A 5,226-nucleotide genomic window follows, 5' to 3' on the forward strand; every position below is an offset into this window, starting at 1 on the left:
GTTGCTCCTGGTTTCCAGGTGGTGTAAACTCAGAGGTATTTGCGCCAAGGCACCCTACCAGAAAGCGGTGATTTAGCCTTATCATCGTAAGTTTTGCTGGGGTTTTAAATGTTTAAAAATTTACTCTCAAAGCTGTAAAAATTTGAGTTAGTTAGAGTCTTAGACCCATTTATTAAGTTGCATGAAAGCGAGAAAGAGCATGGGATTCCAAGTCCAAAGGCCCTAAGTGTGATGCTCGGGCTGTCACTTGTGTTTTGTGTGACCTCGAATGAGCCCCTGCACCCTTCTCCCCAGCTTTGCCATTTGTAAGATGGGAACCATAAGGGTAATCACCTCTCATGTCATGAGGGCTCAGTGAAATAAGGCATGTAAATTGATCAGCATAATCCCTGAGCCCTGATAAAGACACAATAAAGAAGACATTTTAATCGTTCGAAAATAATTATTTAGCAAATGCCTATTATGTGCCAGCTACTATTGCAGGTGCTTGAGACACCAAGCACAATTCCTATTCTGAATATGTTCTAAAGTTGCAGTGAGGACAAATAATAATAATAATAACTAACTTTTGTTAAATACTTACTGTGTTCCAGGCACTCTTTTTTTATTTTATATATTTATTTATTTTATTTTATTTATTTATTTATTTATTTTTGGCTGTGTTGGGTCTTCGTTTCTGTGTGAGGGCTTTCTCTAGTTGCGGCAAGTGGGGGCCACTCTTCATCGCGGTGCGCGGGCCTCTCACTATCACGGCCTCTCTTGTTGCGGAGCACAGGCTCCAGACGCGCAGGCTCAGTAATTGTGGCTCACGGGCCTAGCTGCTCCGCAGCATGTGGGATCTTCCCGGACCAGGGCTCGAACCCGTGTCCCCTGCATTGGCAGGCAGACTCTCAACCACTGCGCCACCAGGGAAGCCCTCCAGGCACTCTTTTAAGCATTCTACCCATATTAACTCATTTAATTCTCTCAGCAACACTTTTGAATGGAACTCCATTTTATTTTGAGAAAATAGAGGTACAAACAAGTTAAACAACTTGTTTTACACCACAGTATAGATAGTGGTTGATGGAACTGGGATTCGAACTCAGGCAGGCAGTGTCCTACATCCAATGGTCATTACCACTATGCTATAACATATCCCTAAAACAAGATCATGCACCTGAAACAGTGCCTCTCTAAAATGACATAACGCCCAGAAAGGGTTTAACGCATTTTCATTATGATTTGGCTTTAAATATTTTCATTAAGAAATTATTCCTAGATGATTTTTTTTTTTTTTTGGCTATGCCACACGGCTTGCAGGATCCCAGCACCCTGACCATGGATTGAACCTGGCCCCCAACCCTGGTGGTGAAAGCCCAGAATCCTAACCACTAGGCCACCAGGGAACTCCCCTAGATGATTATTTTATTTGACTCTTGGATTCGTTAAAAGTATGTTGCTTGATTTTCAAACATTTGAATTTTTCCAGGTGTATTATTGTTATTTATTTCTAATTTTATTCAATTTTGATGAGACAATATATACTATATGACTTCAATACATGCAAATTCATTGAGACTTATTTTAGGGCACAGCATATATCTTAGCGAGTGCTAGAGTTGTCTTATGCACTACATGTGTGCATGTTATAAACTCCATAGCCTAATATTACCATGTTTTCTTTCAACAGTCATATGTATTTTAAAGGAAATGTAGCTGTTTTTATTTACCTACATATTTACCGTTTCCAGTTTGGTTTTTTTTCCTGACCTTTTCATCTGTCTTAATTCCATTTCATTCTTGAAGAACTCTCTTCAGCATTTCCTGTAGTATAGTTCTGCTGGCAGCAAATCCTATCAGTTGTCATTTATCTGCTATGTCTTTATTTTCAGCCTCATTTCAAAGAGTATGTAGTTGTTGTTGTCTGGATATAGTTTTTTTTTATCTTTTCCCCCAAGTATCGTGCTTCAAACAGTGTAGTTCATAAATTGTAGAAATGCTGGATTCTGTTATCTTCCTTTGATGTGTATTTATTTCTTTAACAGACTGTTAACTTGACTGAACTCAAATTCCAAATTTTAGCTTTCCTGTGGCAGGCATCAACTGTAATCTCTACTTCGTTTACCTCATCTGGGAGCTGGGATCTACCCTATACCTTCATAGTTCAGAGGGCAGCCAGAAATTTGGGTAGAGTTTTTATATGCAAAGCTTAAGAGTCTCCTTCTTTGACTTTCTCCTTTCTTGGTTTCTCTACTTAATTTTTTCCACTCCTTTCATTACAATAACTCTCTCCACTGGTTCTTCAAGGCATTAAAACCACATGTTTTACAACTGAGTTTTACCTACTTGATGTGATACAAACTGGAGCCTAGTCTTAGACAAAAAAAAAAAAAAAAAGTTCAATCATAAACACCCACCCTTGTTTCTGACTCCTTTTGTTTGCTCTCATATGCTTTCAGGATATTTTTTTCCAGAGTTTATATTTGTTATCTACTAACTTTTATCTAATAACTTGATTAACAGCAATTGGAGCTTCCCCTTCCAGTGTTCTAATGTGTATGATTATTTCTTAATACATCTTATTATGATTTCCCTCTAGAGCACATTTTGAAAAGAATGAAAATTTTAAAACACAAAGAGAAGAACAAGGGGAGTTTGAGTGGAGGGGTCAGGGTATTCTTTAACCCTGGAGAGGGCAGAGGAGTGCATATATGTGCATGACCATGGGTCAGTACAGTGAGATGGGTAGAACTCTGGCCCAGGGATCTGCAGGCAGCAAGGACAACATGCTATGGCTTGGATATCTGAAACAGCAGAGGTTCCTGTGGTACAGAGTGGGCAGTGGGTAATTTATGATAAGAGATATAAAAGATGAAGCTCATTCCATAGGCAGGGTCTCAGATTGTACAGAGAATTTAGACTCATTCCAAGGAGTTGTACTTATATTCATAAGCTCATTGATAAGTGTAAAGCTAAGGAGTAACATGATTCCATGAGCATTTTAGTAAGTTCACTTAGACAGCTATTCAGAATGAAAGAGACAGAATGAGAGTAAGACCAAAGGCAAAGAGACCAGTTAGAAGATTTCTGCTATGTCCAAAGAAAGAGCAAACTGATGAGTTCTAGGCATAGAATTTTGTAATGTGCTATGGGAGTTAATTCTCATGGTAAGAATCAGGAAATAATCCACAATAAACATAACGTTCAAATTAGAATTGAATGGTACGATGTCACAAACAGAATTGTGTCCCCCCCAAATTCATATGTTGAATCTATAACTCCTGATGTGACTATATTTGGAGATGGGGCCTTTAAGGAGGTAAATAAGATAAAATAAGGTCATATGGTGAGTCCCTAATCCAATAGAACTAGTGTCCTTATAAGAAGAGGAAGAGACACCAGGCATGTCCATACACAGAAAAAAAAGACTATCTGTGGACACAGTGAGAAGGCAGCCATTTGCAAGCCAAGGAGAGAGGCCTCAGGGGAAACCAACCCTGTCAACACCTTGATCTTGGACTTCAGCTTCCAGACTGAGACAAAATAAATTTCTGTCATTTAAGCCATCCAGTCTGTGATATTTTCTTATGGCAGCCATAGCAGACTAAGATATGTGGGTTGTTCTTAATTTTTAGAATTTTTTGCCATCCATACAGCCATCACTTCTTCCATGCATTTGATAATTCTTTACTGAGGATCAATTATTTGCCAGCAACTCTGTTCCATGCTAGGGCACATAAATGAAGAAGACATGATAGCTAACGTAAATATCCTGTCTTCTTCTCTCCCTCATGCCCCTCCCATCTCCACTTTCCCTTCATCTCATCTCTCTTGTTCCTCTTCATTCTCTCAATAATAATAGTAGTGACATTTGTGCTCTCCCTGCAGTGATGGTAATCATTAGCACTGGCCAACAGCACCATCCAAGGAGAGAGAACCCAATTTAATTACCCCCAACCTGCAATTCCCAGTAGATGCCTCAATCTGTACACCTCTTACAGCTGTTTGGAAAATGATCAAAGTTGTCTGTTGAAATTCACAGGAAGGTACCATAATACCAACGCACTATCATTGTATTTCCCTTTTCAGAGGAGGTATGCCTTGAGGATGTTTATGAGCATTTGTAATCACAAACTACTCTGTCATGACACCAGCAGGCAGTCTTAAGCCAGTGGTCACGGAAAAGATAACAAGCCAAACGATAGCATTTCTTTATTTCAACCGCAGCTAGGGTATTTTCAGTGAGTATGTGTCCCTCTCAGTGCTATTTAAATAATACTGGAAATTTTTGATATCCACTTTTTTTTTCCTTCAGTGATTTACCTTCAGTGTATGTAGCTAGGGAATCCAATCATAGAATAAGGGATTATAAGATTAAACAACCTGTTTCACAGAAGCAGGCTATTGCAATGTTCAGAACATGGATTTTCTAATCAGGTAGATCTGGATTCAAATACCTTCTGGTCTTACATATGCAGTAAGTAGTGAGTTCACCCTTTTCAGCATCGGTTTTCTCATCTATGGAATGGGGATTAATGACATACTGTTTATAGAGTATAATGCCTAGCACATGGTAGGTGATGCAAAATTATTAGTGTCCTTCCTCCTGCTTCCCTACAAGCCATTCCTAGCATGTCCTGTGGTTGAATCTGTTTGAATTATGGTGAGATTACCTTAAGGGAACTTTCTTACCAGCCTGATCAGCAAAAGACCCAGGGGGCTGAGGTTGGCTCCATTCAGCAGACACATGTCGTGTTCGTTATAAAGGCACCAACCCCTTGAGGGAACCTCAAACCTCCTTCTCTCCCGTAGAATTTAATATTCATGCTGCTACATCAAAAGGTTGGGGAAACTATTATGTATTAAAATGTGTCATTTTAAATTGCTTTTTTTTGCTAGCACTAGCAATATAGATATTGAAATTTCTTCAGAAAGTGCTTATCTCATCAAGACTAAAATTATAGTATATGAAATACTAATTACAGTATTATGAAGAAGGTTGAACTTTTCTGTGACATTCTGTCTATTAGGAGAATACTAATTTTCTCTCTTTCTTAAGGCAGATAGAGCTACCCATTATAAGAAATGTGATCCCCCCATCACTTCCTCTATTCTCCAGTGCCATTTTTCCCAGAGTGGCAGGATAAGAGCTCTGACTCTTAGTCTTGGTCTAAGTCATTTGAACCTTTTCATCTGCTTCCAAAGAAGTACTAGAAATTGAAACCAAATATGCCCAAGACTGAG

At 38.9% G+C, this 5,226-nt stretch overlaps 1 long non-coding RNA gene across 1 annotated transcript; it reads left to right on the top strand.

The window, feature by feature from the left end:
* Nucleotides 1–441: 441 nt before the first annotated feature.
* On the top strand, nucleotides 442–4,834 carry LOC309636786. Its single transcript, XR_014250229.1, has 2 exons — nucleotides 442–593; nucleotides 923–4,834. It is a non-coding gene; the product is annotated as an uncharacterized lncRNA (long non-coding RNA).
* The last annotated feature ends 392 nt before the right edge of the window (nucleotides 4,835–5,226 follow it).

The sequence above is a fragment of the Balaenoptera physalus genome (genome assembly GCF_965194825.1).
Source record: "Balaenoptera physalus genome assembly, chromosome: 10".
In the NCBI taxonomy this organism is placed as follows: Eukaryota; Metazoa; Chordata; class Mammalia; order Artiodactyla; family Balaenopteridae; genus Balaenoptera; species Balaenoptera physalus.